The following is a 22,669-nucleotide window of genomic DNA, read 5'->3' as shown; positions in this document are numbered from 1 at the left end:
ATCCTTGTTAGACTAGTTGAAGCGAGAGGAGAAAAACCTTGTATCTCTTTAATAGAGCGGATCCGTATGGTAAAAATGGACGGAAAAAAAAAGATGGTCTCACCCGTTCATTTAAATGAGGCCCCTCATGGGTAATGTTCTGTGGCCAATCCTAATATTATATTGCGGGGTCTCTGTAGGACTGGGGATCTTAATGTCACATGTAAATTAGGCACAGCAGGGCACAGAGATGTTTCGTAGCCTAGGGGATCGCCACCTTCCCGGGTATTGTTTACTAATTGTTCGGGGGGCTTCGAGGCCAACTGAAGTCCTGGGATCGCTACCGTCTGGGGCTTTACTTAAATATGAAGGGTGGGCCTCAGCAGTCCCAGAGGCCTCGGTGGTCCTAGGCAGTGCCTTATTAGTTCTGTAATCACATGGGCAGTACTCATGGTGTTATAAAGTGATACACGCATAGAACCCTTGCAGTTGTAGAATTACGCAGGCTTAAATTATGTAATAGTCTGTTGGTTTATATTTGGTAGGTGCACCGCAAAATTACAAGGGCCTTATTTATGAAGGACTTGCGGCGCCGGTGCGTCACTTTTTCCCATGTTAAAAGTGACGCACCGGCGGCGCAAGTCCTTCATAAATAAGGCCCCAAATGTTTTCCCTCATAACCTCCTATAAACAGATGATTTTCACAATAAACTCCAGACAAGTGTTATCAGAAGAAGAAGACCTATACACTCACTTATTTATTAGTAAAAAAACCTTTATTAAAACAACACAAATAAATGGAAACGCAAGTTCATTAGAACTAACAACAATAAAACATGAAATACGTGGGTGTTACTCTTCCGGAAGCAGCGTACAAAACCTGCAAGACAAAAATGAAATATAAGTATGTGTGCCATGTGGAAGAGGAAAAGAAAGGCATTCCGAATGAAAGGAAGATAGTGAGAATGGGAGGGAGAGGGAGTGGGTGGAAGGGAGAAGGGGAGGGAGAGTCAAAAGAACAGAGGGAGGAGGAGACAGAGCGTAGGCCTACTGCACCCGCCCTTAGTGTTTACCTCCTGTCAACCTTTTGTCTAGGACGCTGGGGTCCGCGAATCAGAGTGTGGTCCAGCAAGTCCTAAAATGAAACATATGAATGAGGCCAGAGATTACATTATTAGCTACAGGAACATTGCTTATCGCACCAGTGCACCCAGGGTGCTGCACCCCAGCACCTTCCCCCACACTGTGCTCAATTGTATGTTGTGCGCACCAAGGCTTCACTGCTCACCTGCCACCATCGGTGAGTCTAACGATGTGTTGGTGCAAGCTCTGAGTCTGGGGTACCTTTGTAGGGTGGGAGAGAAGGTCTCCCGTCGGAGATGGTGTCTTGATACCACGATGGAAGGCGTCAGAATGGCAAGAGCATCATGACGGGGTGAGCACCTTTTGGCTCAATCAATTCAGTGTTTGAAAAGGGAGAAATAATTTAATGGTAGAGGTCTGGAGGTAAATGAAGGTTTATTTGAAGCTTAATAGAAAACACCAGTTGAGTGCATTCTACGTTTTTGAAGTACGTTCTACCAACTGTTAGTGGTACTCATGGTTCAAAGAGTAGTGCACAAGAATACACAAGGGTAAATAATAATATCTTATGCCAACGTTTACATACAAAGGAACATAGCTCATTCTAGAAGCATAAAGTGCACGTGTAATGCAGTGGCAGAAGCCTGTGTGCATGTACACTTAGTAATGAGTTAACAACAGTGCCCTAAAAGCCAACGCCACGTGTCTATAGGGCAGTGCTGCCCGCTGGCTCTGGCCTACAGTACGGTCCAGTAGGTCCTTAAAATGAGACAGAGATGAGACTGAATCAGCTCAGAGATTACATCATTACGCACAGCAACATTGCTTGTTCGCACCTGCGCACCTAGGCTGATGCACCCCACACTTTCCGCAGCACAGCGCTCTACACGTGTCTGTAGGCTAGCGCTGCCCGCTGGTTCAGGCCTACAGTACAGTCCAGCATGTCTTTAAAATGAGACAGAGATCTGACTAAATGAGGTCAGACATCATTACGAATGGCCACAACACTTGTTCGCAACTTCGCACCCTGGCTGATGCACCTAACCTCTCCAGCAGAGATTAGATTATTAGCTATGGGATAATCGCTTGCTTGCACCTGTGCACCCAGGCTGCTTCACCCCAGCCCCGTTCCCCGTACTGTGCTCAATTGTAGGTCCTGCGTACTGAGGCTTCACTGCTCAACTACCACCATCGGTGTGACCAAGGACATGCTGGTGCAAGCTCCGAGTCCAGGGTACTTTTGTAGAGTGGGAGAGCAGGTCTCCGGTCGGGGACAGTGTCTTCATAACACAATGCAAGGTGTCAAAATGCCCAGGGCATCATTACAGGGGGAGCATCCGCTCCGCCCATTTTGGGTCAGTTTATTCAGTGTCTGAAAAGTGAGAAATAATTTAATAGTGGAAACGTGTGAAGGGAAATTAAGTTTTATTTCAAGCTCAATAGAAAACATCAGTTGAGTGCATCCTTCATTTTTGAAGTACGATCTACCAACTGTTAGTGGTAATCGTGGTTCAAAGAGGAGTTGGAGTGCACAAGAATACACAAGGTTAAAATGATAATATGCTGTACCAACGTTCACATACAAAGGAACATGCTAGAAGCATAATGTGCACATGTAATGCAGTGGCGGAAGCCTGTGTGTATGTACACTTAGTAATGAGCTCACTACAATGCCCTAAAATCTAATGCTGCGTGTCTGTAGGGCAGCGCTGCCTGCTGGCTCAGGCCTACAGTACGGTCCAGCAGGTCCTTAAAATTAACCCTGGGCGTAGTTTGCAAAGTAGTGCTACGCGTAGCTACATGAAGTACACTTCACGCTACACGTAGAACTACGTGAACTGCGTAGTACCCTGTTCGCACTGTGCAAGATGCCGTTTTCAATGATTGCACAGTGTGGACAAGCATCCGGCACTGTACAATCATTGAAAACAGCATCTTGCACAGTGCGAGGTGTATTTTTCTGCCGCTCGAGTAGATTTTACTCGAGCTGCAGCTTTCTCAACGCGGACTGGTAGTTTCTCATAGCGAGCGGTCGCGAGCATAAGCGACCACTCACAATGAGAAACCTGACCTCCCCGAATGGAGATTCTTGCCAGGAGGTTTATTTTCTACGCTTGCGATCGGCAACTTGATGTTGCTGATCGCGAACGAGGAAAAAGTCTCGCAGGGATGTCATTTTGCTTGCTCACGGTGGCCAACTTAATGAGGAGGACCACGACCGAGTAAAAAATGACAGCTGCACTACGCTACGTGTGTTGGCACTGTGCTGTGTGCAATTCGCATAGTGCAAAATAGAGGAAACTTCGTAAACTACGCAAGCGTAGCGTAGTGCTTTGCCCAGGGTTACTTAATATGAGACGGACATCTGACTGAATGAAGTCAGAGATCACATCATTACGCACGGCAATATCTCTTGTTTGCACCTGCACACCCAGGCTGATGCACCCCACCACTCCCGCAGCACTGCGCTCAACACGTGTCTGTAGGGCAGCGGTGCCCGCTCGCTCAGGCCTACAGTTAGGTCCAGCAGATCTTTACAATGAGACAGAGATGTGACTGAATGAGGTCAGAGGTCACATCATAATGCAAGGCAACTTCGCTTGTTATCATCTGCGCACTCAGGCTGATGGAGCCCACCCCTCCCGCAGCACCGCACTCAATTAGAGCCACTGTGCACCCAGGCCCCACTGCTCATCTGCTGTCATTGTTGTGTGAGCAAACACTACTGGCAGCTATGCTCACAATTCAGTTGCAGTTTTGAATGCAGGATGGTGTACACCTCATGGATCCCTTTTGAAGACGACTGGCAGTAGGGTTCACAATTTAGAGCAGTGTTGATTGCCAGGATGGTGTACACCTCATGGATCCCTTTTTTTATTGTGCATTGTGATATGCAAGGTGTATGCGGCCATATCACCTGAGGCAGTGTGGAAGAACTGGGACATGTGGCGTCATCACCAGTGGACTGGGCTTGCTTTGTAGTGTAGTTCCTATATTCCCAATAGGCTCTGCGCATTGGAATAATATACACTATAGATTTGACATAGGACTGATGACAGCATATCTCTATCGAGTATATTAGATTTAATTTAGTGTGCAGACTAACTCAGAGGTCACTAGAAACTTTCTTGAATACATAAGAAGGGATTCGTTTCTGACAACAGCATAACCATGACAACTTTGTTTCCCTAGGACTGGAACAAATATCTTCGGAGTCGTGGAAACAATAGATAACTATTTTACTCAGTCAATCGTGCATGCTTCGTTTCTACAGAGTTGCAGAGAAATAGTGAGATGAACGTTTTCAATAAAAGGGTTTATTGAACAGTCTTCTTTCTCATGCAAGAGAGGTGAACTGCTACAATCGTTAGACAGAATGCAAAATATAAAGCGTACAGCGCAAACAGTAGTATTAAATAATACTGTAATAGCATTGTCTGTTGCAATGACTTGTATAAAAAATACATGCATAAATAACACAGGCTAAAATACTCAACTGGTGCTTCTAAAATATGCCTACCCCGGTATACCTAACCTAGGTCTAGTACGAGGGAAGAAGTAGGCTCTGTCTTTAGCTAAGCTTAGTTTTGCCAAGAGTTGTTAAAAGATTCTCTAGGTTCTAACCAGCTCCATACCTTAGAATGTGATGCGTTGGTATCTCTGTCTCGTGACTCGATTTCCCAACACCCCGCAAGGGGAGTCAGTAGCACTGGTGTTGGATTTCTCATCAGGAGGATGACAGCTTCTAGTCAGTGCATCAGCTGGAGAGTCGGCTTCCTTCGGCACTTGCTGTAGCGAGCTGCGTTGGGCAAGTAGATAGTCGCACTGCACCGAGCCACACTGTGCTTTGCCATAGCAAGTGAAGGTATATTTATACCTTGAAGGTGTTTAGGAATGCCAGCTTTGACGTAAAGTCGGGTATATGAACGTTATGAATGAACCCCTAAGGAATAGTTCTTCATGCATAATAACTGAGTTCTTGGAGAAATCAATATTCAAGCAAGGGGAAGTCCCTAACAGCTTAAGAGTCTGATTTTCGAAGAAATCGTTGTGACTTAGTTGAACGGATGGAAGTAGCCATGCATGTATTTGGGCAGCATTGGTTATGTCTAAATAAGGACTGGATATCTATGCCTATAAAAGGGCAACACGAATTGTACCTATATATGGGAATAAATAAGGAAAATCCATACGGAATCTAAAACGACATACAACAGCGTACGCCAGGACAGCATAGGGGTGTGTATAAGTGTTCCGGGGACCTGGGTGTTGTTCAGTTCCTGCCTGGCCAGGAAGTGTACTGAAGTGTGTTTCTTTTGCATTTTGACGTCGCAGAATGCTCAATTTACATTAATGTCGCATGTATCGGGAGGGCGGCAACTATCGCTTATGAGATGCTGTTCGAAAAGATTGAATTGCGAACATCACATGTTGTTATCAAGGTAGTGGTATGCGCAGACACGCATGTCAATGGTGTGTGGTATTATTGAAAGTGTTGCTATCGCGAAGCGTACACATGTGGATGTGCTCGGATGGAGGGAGGATCAGCAGTGAGGCTACGTCATACACAGTGATAACGTTCATTGCAGTTAAGCAATGTATGTCAAACGTGAATCTAAAAGTCTCACATGTAACACACTACTATACTGGTAAAGCCTGACAACAGAGAGTACAGCAATACATATCTACACATTACTGTTTACTGTTTGTCACATGTGATCTAGGATGTGCACTCTGCCTGTGGCTGATGATAGTTCTTAGAGCCGCCTTTACCCAGGCCGAAAGGCAGCACAAGAATGTACACACACACACACCAAGGGCATCGTGTAACACACATTTGTTTTTTGATGTAACGTTTCAGATGCATGGTCATCACACGTGGAAGGCTAATGTACAGACCATGAATATTGATCAAGGAGATCGTTGCATGTTGTGTGTAGTGTAAGAAATGTTTATACAGCAAAAAACTTTTCAAAAAAGCTCTTGAAGCAGAAGAGGTGTCTCTCATCAAACGCTGTAGTGAGAATGACTAAAAGTGGGGTCGTCCAACTGTTTTCAACGGGAAATGTTATGAAGCAATCAAATGCTTTTTTTTAAGGTCACATGGCAATCGCGCACCAAGCGTGCAAGATGGCCGTACCCAATATGGTGGCTCAGGTTCACGTGGTGATGGTGCTTGGTATGCTACCGGTATGGGAGTGCAGTTCCCACCCCCCAAAAAAAAGAGATACATATTTATTGGGGAAGATACAAAACATTACATCATTTTTAAAGTTACAAAAAGAAGTATAATAGAATTCCAAAATATTTAAAAATATAATAGAAAAAATATAGGTTTTATAAACATTAAAATAAGAAATTAACTTTTAAAAAACCTTAGAAATTCACTAAAAAAACATCGGTTTCAGGGACGTTATAGTTAGTTAAACATTTGAGATGTCAGCAGCGATGTCATCAGTGATGTCACTGACCATGTCATGAGTGATGTAATATGTGACATCATCAACAGTGCATTGCGGACGCGCAAGTTATAGTCAGTTCAACTAACTATAACACGCAAATTTCTCTGGTTTTATATGAGTCAAATGTTCAACTAAGTATAACGTCCATGAAACCTATGTATTTTTAAGTGAATATATATATATAGATAAATCACACAGTTTCAGGTTTACAGGAAGTGTATCATAGATCCCCAGCAAATATGGTGCCAAACCTTTGTGAACGTAGAAGATCTAAATTAAATCTTGGCATGACTTTACTATAAATAATGTTTCAGTTACACATTACATGTTTCAAAGTTAAAAATCTGGTGGTGTTGTTTAATGGACAGCTTTGCTTCTCCAATCAAATTAACCAGCTTACATCCTCCTGCTTCCTTCTCCTTAGAGTGCTAAGGAAAGTGTATCTATACATCCCCCTTTGAATGCAAAAGATGGTCATCTTACCATTAGTACTAGCTAGTAAAGACTATTGCAACTCACTTTATCTTGAGATCCAGAAACAAGTACAACTAACGCTGCAATCACTGCAAAATGCACCTGCTTGCTCATTGCTTACAATGCTAAAATATAATTCCTTTTCCAAAGGTATTCACAAATTACATTGGCTGCCAATCAGTGCATAAGTTAAATTTGAGGCACTTTGCATGGCTCATAAGGAATTGTATGATGACGGCCCGGCTTAAAAAGCAATTGTCGACATGTTCCTTCCTGTAAATTAAGATACAGCAATGCCAAATTAGTGATAGTTCCCAAAATAAAGAGAGCTAGATGGGAAGAGAGAAATTACATTTTCCTTGTTCCTCAGCTCAATCAAACAGAGCATCTTTCAGATAAATGCCAAAAATCTGTCTCTTTTCTATTCATACCAACACGTCAGCTGCTCTTCACTTAGAGAACGCTAGAGCTAAGATGCCTCCGCATTTCAGCTCATTAAAAATGGTTTACTTTCTTACTTGCTTACTTTAGAAATAGATTACAAAGCATTTTTTTTGTAAAAATTGTATTACTGTATATGAACACTTTAATTACAGGGTCCAGCATTTTGTAATCAATTACTGTCTATGAAATGTTTTGAAATGTTACGTTAGATCACGTTACTGTATGTCATTTTAAATTGATTTTCATAGCAATTTATCATCCGTGATGGTATCCTGGCACTTTGCAAGTTTGTGGGCAGGCCTCGGGGCCTTACTCAAAGAGCCAGGATTTTAGCTTCTTGCAGAATTCGAGACTGAATGAGGAGGCTCAAATATTCAATCAATCATTTGTAAAGCGCACTACATACCCGCGAGGGTCTCAAGGCGCTGTGGAGGGGCGCTACTGATCGAACAGCCAGGTCTTGAGTATCCTCCTGAAGGTCAACAGGTCTTAGGTCTGTCATAGGTTCAGTGGAAGGGTGTTCCATGTCTTGGTGGTGAGGTGGGAGAAGGATCTCCCACCTCTGGTTGTTCTTCAGAAGCGAGGGACGGTGGCGAGTGAGAGTTTGGTGGAGCGTAGCTGGCGGTTTGGGATGTAGAAGGAGAGCCGTCTGTTGAGGTAGGCTGGGCCGGTCTTCTGGAGTACCTTGTGTGCATGGGTGAGGAGCTTAAAGGATATCCTCTTGTTGATGTGGAGCCAGTGCAGGTTTCTCAGGTGGGGGGTGATGTGGCCGTGGCATGGTACATCGAGGATCAGTCGTGTCGAGGCGTTTTGGTTGCGTTGTAGTCATTTGATGAGCTTGGTCAGAGCTCCCATGTAGAGGGCGTTTCCGTAGTCGAGTCTGCTGCTGACGAGGGCCTGGGCGACTGTCTTTCTTATATCTGTCGGGATCCATCTGTAGATCTTGCGAAGCAAGCAGAGGGTGTTGAAGCAGGAGAAGGAGAAGACGGTGTTGACTTGCTTGGTCATTGAGAGCGTTGAGTCGAGGATGATTCCCAGGTTGTGTTCGTGGTCGGTGGGTGTCGGGGCTGCCCCCAGTGCCGTTGGCCACCAGGAGTCGTCGCAGGCTGAAGGGTTGGAGCCAAGGATGAGATCCTCTGTCTTGTTCGAGGTAAGCCTCAGAGAGCTGGTCTCCATCCAGTTTGCGACGGCCTTTATTCCTTCATGGAGTTTGGCTTTGGTGGTGTTGGGGTCCTTGGTGAGGGAGAGGATCAGCTGAGTGTCGTCAGCGTAGGAGATTATGTTGAGGTCCTGCTGTCGGGCTACGTGTGCGAGCGGGGCCATGTAAATGATGAACAGCGTGGGACTGGGGTATGCCACAGATGATCTCGGAGGCTTTGGAAAATAAAGGGGGAGGCTGACTCTCTGGGTTCTGCCGGAGAGGAAGGAGGTGGTCCAATCTAGAGCCTTATCTCGGATCCCTGCGGCATGGAGTCTTGCAGTGTGCAGTGGCAGATGGTGTCAAAGGCGGCAGAGAGGCCTAGGAGGATGAGTACTTTGGTCTTGCTATTGTCTAGCAGGGTCCTGATGTCGTCGGTGGTGGCAAGGAGGGAAGTCTCGGTGCTGTGGTTGCTGCGGAACCCTGACTGGGAAGGGTCCACGATTCTGTTTTCTCTGAGGTATCGGGTGAGCTGTCTGTTGACGGTTTTCTCGATGACCTAGGCAAGGAAGGGGAGCAGAGAGATGGGACGAAAGTTCTTGAGGTCTCTTGGATCTGCCTAAGGTTTTTTGAGTAGGGCATTTATCTTGGCGTGTTTCCAGATCTCTGGGAAGGTCGCGGTCTCGAGGGAGAGATTGAGGATGTTGCGCATGTGGGGTGTGATAGAGCTGCTTGCTCTGTTAAAGACCTGGTGCAGGAATGGGTCTGATGGAGAGCCGGAGTGGATTGTGCACATGGTCTTGATGGTGTCATCGATGCTCATGCTGGCCCAGGCAACCAGCGGTTTGTGGTCAGTGGTGTGCAGAGGGTCTGTTGGGGCTGTCTGGGTGTTTAAGCTGTTGTGGATGTGTTGGAGAGTTCCTTCACAATGTTGAAGAGCTCCTTGCTATTGTGTGCATTGTTGTTGAGGTGGTCTTCGAAGAACGTCCTCTTGGCCGCCCTGATGAGGTGGTGGTGGTTGCAGATAATGTCCTTGTGTGCTGCGTGACTGTCCAGAGTTTATTCACTGTGCCATTTTTTCTCTAGTTTCCGGCAGGCTTGTTCGGAGGCTAGGAGTTTTGGGGTGCACCAGTTGGCCCTCTTGCTGGTGTCTCTGTGGAGGGATTCTTCAGCGGGGCGAGGGTGTTGGCGCAGTCCTCAATTGAGCGTCTGAGGCTATGGGCAGCGTCATCCCTGTTGGAGGGTTCGGTGGGTGGGCTGAGAGTATGGTTTGTGTGTAGTTGGTCTTTGGTGATTTTGCTCCAGCAGCAGCGGGGGATCTGTTGGGTGCGGTGGTGTGTAGTGGGTTTCTGGAAAGCGAAGTGGATGCAGTGGTGGTCGGTCCAGAGGAGTCTGATGGTGTGACTAACGGAGACATGCAGGCTTGAGGAGAAGATGGGGTCGAGCGTATCACCGGCGGAGTGGGTGGACGTTGTGACGAGTTGCTTCAGTCTGAGGTTGGTGGGGTTATCGGTTAAGGGTTGTTGAGTTGTTGTCGTTGTTGTTCTCAAGGTGAAAGTTCAGGTCTCCGAGGAGGATTTAGTCTTTGGAGATCAGGGTGTGTGTGCTGATCAAGTTGGCGATGGAGATGCTGAACTGGGGGCAGGGTCCGGGGGTCAGTAGACGAGGGTGCCTCTGAGGTTAAAGTTAGGGTCTGTGTGTATCTGGAAATGCATGTGTTCGGCAGTGCTGAGTGCGTCGTCGGTGCTAGTCGGGACCCTGATGCTGTTCTTGTGGACGATGGTGATTCCTCCTCCAACTCCGTTGGTGCGGTCTCTGCTGGTGAAATTTTAGCCGTCTGGGATAGCTATGGCGATTTCAGGTGCGGAGGCTCTGATGTGTTGTGGGATCATCCTTACATGCCTTAGAATGATGTATGAATTTGGGGTGCCACCATAACATTAGGAGTGCACCGTGATAAAAAGTTAGCAATGCTGTCTTAAATTAATGTGCTAAAGTAAAAAGACCCTGGAAAATAATTAAACTCATGCAGAAATTATATGTTCTTAAATTTATTTCTGCGGAAAGCCATTTATTTATTTATTTATTTACAAGCTTATATAGCGCTGGAATCGACTCCATCAGGAGTATCTCTGCGCTTTTGGGCCAGTTAACAAATACAGATGAGAGTACTGATATGGTTTAGATCTCATTTTTAAATAGAACAGTTTTAAGGAGTTTTCTAAATTGTAAGTGAGAGGTACAGAGTCTGAGATTTAGGGGGAGTCGATTCCATAGATTGGGTCCTGCTACGGACAGTGCTCTGCCTCCGTGTCTGGTCTTTTTGACACGAGGAACCACCAGTTGATGGCTTGTGCTGGATCTAAGTGGCCTAGACGGGATGTAAGGGGTGAATTTCTGTTGCAGGTAGGTAGGGCCTTGTCCATTTATGTTTTTATGTATTATACAACAAATTTTAAATTTTACTCGTTGTCGTATGGAGAGCCAATGAAGTTGGTGTAAAAGAGGTTTGGATGCTGTTCTTGGTGGGGCATTCAGGACTAGGCGCGCCGCTGTGTTCTGGACTACCTGAAATCTGGCCAGCACTCCCTCGTTGGCAGATAGGAGCAGGCCATTACAGTAGTCAATACGACTTAGAACAAGGGTTTGCACTAAGGTCTTCCTAAACGTGTCTGGCAACAAAGGAAACATTTTTCGTAGCATGCTGATGACATGAAAACACGAACCTGCAACAATGTTAGTGTGTTGCTTTAAAGACAAATCCTGATCGAGGCGGATCCCCAGGTTTTGTACGACCTGTTTGGGTTCTGGGACCACACCAAGATCGGAAGGCCACCAATCTGGAGCCCATAGAAGCTTGGCTTGGCCAAATAGCATAAGTTCTGTTTTGCTAACGTTGCACTGTAGATAGTTAGTGGACATCCACTGTGCAACGGCCTTCATACCAGCAGAAAAGGAGTTTTTTTATCTCAGCGGTGAGAGTTTCAAAAGGGAAGAGGAGCTGCGTGTCATCCGCGTAGGATACGGGGATGAAACCAAATCTTCGCATCACTCTTGCCAGGGGTGCCACATAGATGTTGAAGAGTGTTGGGCTCAAACATGAGCCCTGTGGCACCCCTTTTGAAATCTCCACCTCTGCTGACCGGTGAGCACCCATGGTGACAGTCTGGGTGCGCTCGGTTAGAAAACTCCTTATCCAGTCAAGGGCTCTGTTCTTAACCCCTACGTTAGACAACCGGTCAATAAGGATGTTGTGTGACACGTGTCGAACGCTGCCGACAGATCTAATAACACTAGAATCACGGAGTAGCCTTTGTCTTGAAGCATATGTAAGTCATCGGTGACAGACAAGAGGGCAGATTCCGTGCTGTGTTTCGGCCTAAACCCAGATTGGGAATAGTCAAGGCCTCCAGTGTTTTCAACATAGTGTGAAAGATGTTGATTTACATATTTTTCCGTCAGCTTACCCAAAAAAGGGTAGACTACAAACAAAAATAAAGTGACCCAAGAAAAGAAATCTTTGCAGGAAACCATGAAGAACCATGGACACACAACCAACAAGGAATCAGAAGTATCACAAATAAATACCACTGTAAATAAAAACAAAACTGAGTTGCAGTTAACCCCTTCCTTGCTGCCATCGGCCATTGGCCGACGGCAGCACTACCTTCCCAGTGCTGCCGTCGGCCAATGGCTGACGCAACCCCGCCCGTTTTGAGGAAGTGCCACACTGCGGGCAAATCGGGGCCGCAGGAAAGGGGTTAAAAGTAACCTCCTATAGGCTCCACCACTTCTCTCTTTTAAAAAAAAAGAAGAAACATAAAACAATCAACACAGTTTAACTCATTAGAAAAAACAGTAAATGTATTCACTATCACAGTTCTCTATTTCAGGCACAAACCTGACAGCCACTGTAAGAGGGAAAACTAACAATATAGCTAAATTAAATACACATCAAATAAAAAAGGGAGAAACACAATAGAAAAAAAATTATATTTCTGAATTTTATACAGGTAAAAATGGAAAACATGCTCAAAGCAAGTTATATACAATAAACAGGTAATCAATCACTTAACCTCCAGAGGTACCTTCATTGCAAGAAGAGACAAACTGAACTATGGTAGAGAAGCGTGGCTCAATGGTTAGACCAGCAGATCCTGATGCAAAGTTCTGGCCCGGCACCAGGGTTCAATTCCCGTCTCGCCGGTTCTTGGACTCCATCTCCCCAGACCTGATCATTCTCGCCTCGGTGCCTAGTCTACTCATGGGTCCCACTCTGTGACTCTGGGCAATAGCTTGTTTAATCTCCACAACGGCCCCAGCAGCGCTTGGATGGTTGGTTTCACCTCGGGGGTGCCCAGAAGTGGACATTTCACAGGAAAGCCAGGAAGGGTTCCACAGCGATATGAATACAGTGCTACGAGACCCCTAGAAGGTGCTGTATAAATACAAACACATTTACATCATTGGAGATTTGTGGATTACTTCTTAACTTTTTTGCCAAGGCTCCGCTGTTACACTGGGAGATTTAATTGAAAAAACTGCTGACCATAACCACTCTCCTCTGCAACAGTGTCGGTAGTAAGAGTGAATATACAGCAAATTACGGCCCTAGCAGCTACCTCCAATCAACCCTGTGGTTCAGCGCTAAGGAAGGTAGCAAGAAATATCCCCATGCATATTGCTAAAGGGATAGCCACCATCCCAAGTTTAAAAAGGATGATTATTAGGGTGAAAAGACCGGCAAGTAATGTAAAACTAAACACAACATTAAAGCTATTGTAACATTAACAACAATCCCCCAGAAATAACAGAAACCTACACCCTCACGCCTTCCTTTCTTAATGATGACCACACTCGTCTAAATAGAATACTAATATTTTCCATACTACATAACACTATTAACCTAGATTATAGTGAAACCTTGATGATGGTTGAACATTTAAAACAGCACAATACCTCTTATTTATGCTTTAGTGCCAGACAAACAGACTACATCCTAAACTGAGGCCCATATTTATCACTCATTCATGCAAAGCAACGGAACACAGCAAAGCACCTTGCTATGCTGTGCTGCCGGAAAGGGAGTGGGCAGGAATGCTAAACATCTATAAAGACATTATGCATTCTTGTCATCTACTTGCGATGGCACACGTTTTGCAGCCTACCGCCAAAGCAGGCACCCTTGCACCTGCATTAAAGACAGGATTATTTTTGTGCAGAAAGGGACACAGTCATGCTGAAAAAAACAATCCTTTGAGTCTTTTCTTATTTCTACGTCTGCTGCAGGATGCAGCACACATTGAAAGAGGAGAAATAAAGAGATGTCCCTTAATATTGGTGGATAAACATCGAGCCCCACTTTAACCCCAAAACCAAATGTACTGATTGTGTTAAACTCCAGTCCTTCAAACCCCTATTCACTATTTTTCTTTTCATTAGAAGGGCGAACCACCAACTCCAGTATAAATTCATCCCTTAAACCGTTTGCAAATGTTCCTTTCTTTAAGATCGGGTGAAACTCCCCCTAGCTCCAGACCTTAAACCCTTATTTACCCCATTTACTAAACCCGGGTTCACACTTTTATGCCAAATAATTAGCTATACCTACCTACATGTGCGGTAAAGTCATGATTGATAAAGGCCTGTTTGGTAAAGGTAAAATACCTCTTAGTAGAAATATAAATAATGCCATCCGTACAATGATAGTGACCTCTTTAGGGAGCATATGAATCATATTCAAACCTGAAGAGTCAAATGTTGACTCATTAACAGGAAGTAATATTGAGGGACATATAAAGAAACCAAAGAAGTAGCTGACGATGCTGCAGAACTTCCAATAAGAATTGTTGTTGACCTAAAACGACTGTGGCTTGCAATCCAGCATGCAGCAGGTTAGTAAGGCATGAGATTAGGTATAGGTGCATAATTATTTGTTGGTGCTGGTGTGGGTGCTCTCCAGCTTTCCAAACGGCATCAGAAAATAACCAACACTGATGACATAAAGGACATCATCTAAATAAATTCAAGGTCCCCCACATAGGAAAGGCAAATAAAATATAGGAAGACATGAGTGGTGATGGAACAAGAGCGTGTATTGATACATGGTCTTATTAAAAACAATTTAGATTTGACATAAATAACTGAAATTGTGCCATTAGCTTGAAGAGCCACAATGTGTACATTTTATAAAGGAAACTATACGCAATAGATGACATCAAAGACATTATAACAATATAACAATATAAATATAATTCATATAAATAATATTATGAAATAAATATTAATAAATATAATACCCTCGAGTGAAACATATTTGTAATGATATAAAATGCTATGGGAAAATATTTTATTCAATACAATCGCCTAGTTACATTAACTCAGCAGATCAGCAGTGTATCTGCCACTATGGGAAAATGAAGCACATGAGTAACAAAGAATTGCGCAACAAAGTTTCAACTGGAGTTCATGCCTAAGGGTCACGAATAGGCAGTACTAAAAAAAGAAGGATGAACACGCTTGTGGCAAAAGCAAATACGAAGAACGAAACAAAATGAATAAAAGGTTTGAAACAACTTTTTTAAAACCAATTTAGATCTTATCCAAAATGTAACCTAAAGAATACAAGAGAATAACTTTGGAAAGAAAGAAGATTAAAGGGGTACGTTTTAGGAGAAAGTAAAGTAATAATAAAAATACTAAACAAAATACTATGACAATAGTTACATGAGGAGAATAGCTTAGATGTATTTAGACAGAAACTGGAATGAATAAATTGCAATCAATAAACAGAAGGTATAAAAGAAGGAGAACCAGCATTATAAATACTGTACACTTCTGGATGTAGTCTCTTTAAAAGTATTCCTCTGTGACTTTGAAAGTTCTCTAAAAAGGACGTCTCGCTTACAGTAAAATTATTACGTGCTGTTCTGTCACACAGGGAATGGAGAGCAGTCTATATATGTAAGAACAAAATCAAGGTCAAAGCCCATTATTCTTTAAAGACTATCATCAAAACTTGAGTTACCAAGTTGGACTAGCTCTCTAGTAAACTGGCATACTGTTGATGCCCAAAATCTGGGTATATGTACAGAACATTGATTTCTTTTCTCAAAGAACTAAAAAGAAACTGAAATATGTTACATATTTCTATTAAAACTATAATAAAATATATACATAGGGATCTGGGTTCTGATGAAATATACATAGACCTGGTCGCCTTATGGTGGTCTATCCCTGGACTTTTTGCCTTTTGCCTCCACGTTTGGTTGATTCTGGTTTTAAGACTCTGTGCACTTTAACACTGCTAATCAGTGCTAAAGTACATGTTCTCTACTAAACATGATGGCATTGGTGTATATCTGATTGGCCTATTGATTGTTCTGGTAATTCCCTTGTAAAGTTCCTTGCTGGTATGAAGGCTGTCTTTGCTGCTTATCTAGATGACATAGCTGTCTTCAGTAGCAGCTGGAAGTGACTATCAAGGCAAGTAGGTGCCAGATAGGGCAGAAGCCGGTGGTGTACTTGGGACACCTGGTGGGCATGGGGAAGGTGCAACCCCTTCAGGCCAAGATAGAAACAATCATGGCCTGGTTGCCCCCCAAAAACCCAGACTGAGGTCTCAGCATTCACCGGCCTCTCTGGGTACTATAGGAAATTTGTCAAGGGATATGAAACTATTGTTGCCCCATTGACTGAGCTTACTTCCAAGAAGCAGCCCAGAAATGTGATTTGGACAAAGACCTGCTAAATTGCATTTGATTTCCTGTAGCAAACCATGTGCATAGCTTCTGTGCTCAAGAATTTCTCCCAGGAGTTTAATGTTCACACAAATGCCTCAGAGCATGGCATAGGGGCAGTACTATCCCAACCCCTACCTGGCCGCCAAGACCTGGAACTCCCTCCCTCCCTCCCGACCTGCGCCTGACCCACGACCACCTCTCCTTCAGGAAGAAGCTCAAGACCTGGCTATTCGAGCAGTAGCAGCACCCTTCCTCCCACCCCCCAAGCGCCTTGAGACCCTCCGGGTAAGTAGTGCGCTCTATATATGTCTGTGATTGATTGATTGATTGAACTAAACAATGAGGGCCTAAACCAACCTTTAGCCTTCATTTCCATGAGGTATCTCTCCAGGGAACAGAGGACGAGTGCTACTAAGAGAGAAGCTTTTTCTGTGTTCTGGGTACTAAAGTAGTTTGTTAGAAATGGGATTTCTGGTTGGCTAAGGCTTGTGCCAAAGCCAGGCAGAAACTACCACTCTTGTCAGGGCAAGGGGGTTACATGCCAAAGATAAACCCTGCTCACCCCCTTGGTAGCTTGGAATGAGCATTCAGTCTTATCCCGGAGGTAATGTGCAAAGCGTTTGCGCAACATACACACACATACACCAGCAACACACTAGGCACACCACAAAAAAGGAACTCCACACAAGGGTATATATAAAAATAGCCTTTGTATTACCATAAACACATTAGATCATAATCACAAAATTACACTGTGCCAACTGGCACTGGGCAGTATTATTTATACCAGAGAGGGCCACGTGGGCCACTGTCAGAATCAGCACTTAGTAGAAATAGCACTTCTAGAACATAGAATAATTGTAGCACAAAAAAACAAGTATAGAATGCAACCAGTAAACACTGGTAAAAGGTAGGTACACACTGCGCAATACTAAATCACTCAGGGACACATAAACTGACAAGCATAAACTATACTAGGCAAAATACCTCCTAACCATAAATACACAGTTAGAGGTATCACAGGCATAAAGGCATTGCACATTATGCATAAATCACATTAGGCATAACCAGTGTAAACACAGTAGGCAATCACCTTGCGCAAGAATCACAGTAGGTACTGACCCCAGGCCAACTGGCCTTCCGTGGAGCTCAAACACCCTTTGTCCAACAGTGTCAGGACTACAAGCTTCAAAGGCAGCAATGCGCAGGGTGCAGGGGTACCACCTAAATGTTGCAGCTGCCAACTAAATGCTGGGCAGCTGGGGAAACTGAGCCTGGCATCAGTGTGCCTCCTGGCTCTCATCTGGGGCTCCTAAAGAAACAACAGTGCCCCCAAAACAACCTGGAGCCTCGCAGGCTCTAATTTCCAAAATGTGCAATACAATGGAGCCCGGTGGGCTCTAAATGCCCAGGAAATGCCCCCAAATACTCCTACAACGTTGGAGCCACGGGGCTCTGAAATTTACTATGCCCCCACGTTGCAGCTACCTGCGCTCTCGCAGGACAGCTGTGAAAGTCACTATACCTGCACCACTGTGGGGGACCCACTCGGGGTACTCCTGAAACCACTTGCCCCAAGTCCTCCTTGGGACTTTGATAAAACTGTGCCCTCAAAAATGTCAGCCCAAAGCCCAACTCACTGAGACTCCTGGCGTGGGGCTCTCCCATCCAGCAGGCCTCCTCTGGGTGACGACAACATGCCCCGCTAGGTCCCACCCCTGGGGACCTCTCTTGAAAGGTCACCGGGCTCCTCCTAAGCACGCCGTAACTTCTGTGCAGACGGAGGGGCAGGCACGACCCTGTGCCTCGGACCCCCTCCGCTTATGGGACTCTTTCTTTCGCTCCACTGGGGAGCCAAAGACATGCTCCGGGTCTTGTGGAGGAGGGGTGGCCTCCCGTCCTCCTCCGCTACGGCGACGCACACCTGGCAGTAGGCGGGGCTCTCCCAGAGCATGCAGCCCTGCTAGTGTGTGCGCTTGCTTCCTGCGGGCCTCCCTTCACTTCTGGGTCGCCGCAGGCAGAGCAGCGGCCTACTCCTTGGTGGCTGCAGGTGGCAATACGGGGTAGGCTCCCGTTTTTGAAGTAACACACCGAGGTGGGGTCGCACCCGAAGAATAAGTAATAAAGCTGGGTGGGGACCCGTGTTATAAACAACCAACTAAGCTGCAATCACGCAGGGTGGGCACCCGCGTAATATCATTGAAAAAGCGGGGTGGGCACCCGCTCGGATTTAGGTAATAAAATTGGCAACTGAGCGGCACCATACGGGGTAGGCTCCCGTTCCACCCAACAGTCCCTGGCTGGGTGGGCACCCGCTAGGGATAAAATCAGCAGATATGCAGGGGAACTCCCTGGTGCAGCATCTTGCTGCAGTTGAGAACCGACGCCTGCTCCTTCTGGCAACACAACAAAGGGTTCCTTATGAAAGGGGAATGAAGCCCTTCCCAGGCTCTTCAGGTCAAAGTCTCCAGGAAAAAGTCCTTTCAGAAGGCAGGGGGGCAAAGACTGGGCCCAGGGGCCAATTTACAGGGCCCTCCAGCAGGGAGGCAGTCTCCAGTGGTGGTACCTCCTGGCCCCAAGCGGCAGCAGCAGGCTCAAAATAGGATCCAGAGTGAACAACATACATGGGGTCACAGACCCTTTTTATACACATTTTTCCTTTGTCTAAGCGGTAGGGCAAGGGGAGAACCAGTTACAACTGGTTCTTGAGCACTTTCTTTTGCCCAGCCCCTCTCCCTATTCACAGGACAGGCTAGTGTGGTAAATATTTAATTACCGTCCTAATTTCTATGCAGGTAAGTACTTAAAATAAAATAACTCAATCGGAAAGAAAGACGCAGAGTCTGTGGTGTTAGAGTTCTTAGGGGTTTTATTCCTTCAAAAGGAATAGTTCTAGAACCGGATATCGGATTCCTGACACCACTGGGGTTCAGGAAGGGATAGAGCATACTTTATTGACAATACACAACTTTTATACTTAATGCACATAATGAAAATCAATGCAGAAGGCGTAACAGCTGAGAGAAACAAGATAAGAACACACACGTGTTAGCAATACGTAACCAGAAGGCGTGAACTAGAGCGTGTACAGAGTGTGCTAGAAGACGTCATATGAAAGTGTCACAAGTGGGTGGGTACATAGCAGAATCTTGCAATGTCAGCAGAAATCTGAAGTCGGGATGCGTGCGCAGCTGCATGACGTGTGATTGACGTAAAGCTGGAGGGTGCAGGGGACTTGACATTTACACTAGAGGAAAGAGACAGAAGTCTGGCATGTCAGATCAACTCGTTCCTATATCATATCTGATATCTGATGTTTGGGAACCATATTATCTAGAAGGAAAGGTCTCTTGGGCAGAGGCTATCCTATACTGACTATGAATGCGTGCATATGTGCCTACGTGTCTGTGTGTAAAGCAAGGGGGCCATGGGCCTACCATGGTGACGGGAGCTATGAATTACTTGCATGGAGACAGAGAGGCCGGGCCCTTTGCTCTGCAGCCTGGGATTTGTTTATCTATTCTGCTGGACTGGAATGTGTTTTCGGGAAGCTAAGCTTGGCTATACTGATAGCATGAAGGTAAAATACTGTCTTTGGCAGGCAGGCAGGCAGGCAGGCAGGCCGAGCCAGGCTCCGCTCGCCTCGCAGGGAGTAGGACAGAGTTCACGGGTGGGGGCATCCCACGTTGCAGTTTCAGGAGGCAGAGATGCTTTTGAAAAGAGGCTTGATGACAGAAAACAGGGCCTAGCTCGCACAGAGCCAGGAATACGTGAAAGTGCACCATACAAAGACGGTGGCAAGGCATATTTAGGAACGGAATATCCGACCCATTCAGGGTGGATCCGAAAGAGGACATGTTAACGTTGGACGCAAATGTGTTTGCGTCTTCATAGCTGGCACAGGAGGGAAGTTACATGCACTTTAAGCTCGTACATGGAGACGGTGGGGTACACGTTAGGGAACATTTCTTGACCATAACATTTATATTTCCTCATTCCCTCCTTGTTCCCTACGGACCCTTCATGATATATCAATCGTCATTAATCTATTTATTTGAGTAGTTAGCATCATCTGCTCATCCTTTTTCACATGGGATTTAGAACGTTGACTTGAATGGGGAGTGCAGGATGTGGCGCACAAGCCGCAAATCGCTGGCCCACATTGTAAACATAAACAGCAACTGAATACTACAAGTAGTATTGTTCCAAGGAGTGACAGTATTTTCCAACCCCAGGCTGAAATAGTAGTCCAGAGCCAACCGGACCAAGTCCAAGTGCCTGGATTCTGATGTATCTGACTAGCTATCTTATGGAGACGGGTAATAGCCTTATATACGGACGGAGCATTATCTGGGATGAAAACGCAACAAGCTGACCCGAGGACCTTACAGGCTCCTCCGCGATCGGCTAGTATGACGTCAATAACAAGACGATTTTGAAGAACGACAAGTCTCATAGCAGACTGTTCCTCAGTCAAGTTACCTAGGGCGGAAGTAGTCTCTTTCACTACTGCTTCGAGAGTTCTGGTTAAGTGACATATAGACTTACTAGATAGCACCTAAGTAGGGAAAGAAACCTTTATTGAAATCTGTGAATTTTTCCCATGCCGTTTCCGTATAGTCGACAATTGGGAGATCTCTTTTGGGTCTGTGAACTAAACGGGAATTTCTATGATAATCTGGTGGAGCTAGGAAAACAGGTGGCAGTAAGAACCCAATGTAACAGGTCCCATCCCAATCTAAAGGCAAACGTACATATGCGGTCTGACCACAAATGAAATAGGAATGACGTGTAGCTTTGAATGTGGACTTGCCCCTATCACTAAATTCGATCACGGTAGTACATTTACTATGACCCAGGTGTATTGAACCCTTCTTTCTGATACATAATTCACCTTTGACTGGTAGTACTGACATAGTGGGCAAGTCTGGCTCGGTTTCGGATTCAACATTTAGAATCATGAGGTTAAGTGTAAAATTTCCTAATCCATATACTTCATTTTCTACATCAGTCCCTGTCCTCCTGGGAAGTCCCTCTTTGTCAGGATAACACATTTTATGCAGAACTGTGTTCAGGTTTCCCCATACCCAGTTACCCTGATACACTACGGAATTTGAATCTAAGGAATTAATTAAACTGAACCAAGCTCCACATGACCCATTGTGAGTGAACGGGTACGGGAAGAGGGGCAGAACTCCCTTGTTTTTCTGGTAGGGAGGGAGTCGGCCACATATCCAACAATTTGTAGCGTTGCTGGTCTGATGCGAGTGGTGTAACATACTAATGAATGTATTGTTGCGCAGTGCAAGTCGGTAGGACAATTCATGAAGGGGTAACTCACTAAAAGAATGCTCGGCAGTGTCATTAGAAGAAGAATGTGCACGTGTAGCAATAGGAAAGTATATATGTAGAATTACACTTGTGACAATAATCGTAAGACTTAAAGAAAACATAATCCATAAGGTAACAATACAGTAACTTTTGAGAGATTTGCAGTAGCGTTGCTTCTTGATCTGTTTCTCTCTATCTCTCTCTCTATTGGGGTCTAGGGGATACATGTCAGAAACTATTTAACCGATTCACCTAGGGGAGGACTTAAACAATTAAACTGTCTGACTTGCTAGACCGCAATTTCAACTTGTACTCCTCTTGCGGAGTTTTCTCTACCATGGGAGGTTTAAAGTCACTAGAATCTGGGCAGTCCTTGGAGGGGGTGGAAGAGTCAGTTTCTGGCAGCAGCAGTTCATTACATTTTTTGACGTGACTTGTATGTATCCACCCTTTTCTGCCCTCAACCTTGATCGCAGTCCTCGTGGTTAGAAGGACGAGCTTCGGCTCCTGCCAACGGGGCTCCAGCGGACTCCTCCTGTTGAAATTTCGTATCAGCACAGTATCTCCAGGACGGACATCGTGTGGCTTCTTGTCAGTGTTGTCGGGAAAAGCTGCGGCAACCTGTGAACGACATGATTGGAGTGCAGACATCAAGGAGGCAAGGTAATCTGTCAGCATATTACAATCAACATCGGTTATTTTCTTAGGCATGGGCGTCCCCCACATATATTTGGTGGCCTGCCGAAGACCACCTCATACGGGGATAGCCCTGATCTCGAATGAGGAACCATCCTCATATAAAACAATGCAACTGGCAAGGCGACTATCCAGTCGACCCCTTTCTCTTTACAAACTTTAGCAAGACGGGTTTTCAGTGTCTGATTGTGTCTCTCTACAAGGCCAGCTGCCTCGGGGTGTTGGACGCAATGGAATTTCCACTGATATCCTAGCAGGAGTGAAACCTGCTTCATGAGCTCGGACGAGAATGGCTGTCCGTTATCTGAGTATACGATACG

The sequence above is a fragment of the Lissotriton vulgaris genome, chromosome 2_2, assembly GCF_964263255.1.
Source record: "Lissotriton vulgaris chromosome 2_2, aLisVul1.2, whole genome shotgun sequence".
Classification (NCBI taxonomy): Eukaryota; Metazoa; Chordata; class Amphibia; order Caudata; family Salamandridae; genus Lissotriton; species Lissotriton vulgaris.
The sequence above is the reverse complement of the archived record's forward strand: the minus strand, read 5'-3'. Positions refer to the sequence as shown.